Source organism: Pongo pygmaeus, chromosome 4 (genome assembly GCF_028885625.2).
Source record: "Pongo pygmaeus isolate AG05252 chromosome 4, NHGRI_mPonPyg2-v2.0_pri, whole genome shotgun sequence".
NCBI classification, from domain to species: domain Eukaryota; kingdom Metazoa; phylum Chordata; class Mammalia; order Primates; family Hominidae; genus Pongo; species Pongo pygmaeus.
In genome coordinates this window covers 75,055,103-75,055,470 of record NC_072377.2, presented here as the reverse complement: position 1 = coordinate 75,055,470, position 368 = coordinate 75,055,103, and positions in this window count along the sequence as shown.

Below are 368 nucleotides of genomic sequence, written 5' to 3'. Positions count from 1 at the left end.
CAAGCAAGTTTTAAATTCCTAGTAGGAGCTTACATTTACTTTTCCAATGGGGGGGGGAATAAATATCTATACACACACACACTGGAGTTCGAGACCAGCCTAAGCAACATGCCGAAACCCCGTCTCTACTAAATACAAAAAATAGCGTGGTGGCGCACGCCTATAGTCCTAGCTACTGGGGAGGCTGAGGTGGGAGAATCGCTTGAGCCTAAGAAGTCGAGGCTGCAGTGAGCCGAGATCGCGCCGCTGCACTCCAGCCTGAGTGACAGGGCGAGGCTCTGTCTCAAAACAAACAAACAAAAAAAAAAAAAAGGAAAGGAAATATAACACACTGAAATGAAAGGATTGAGAGAACTGAAAAATACACG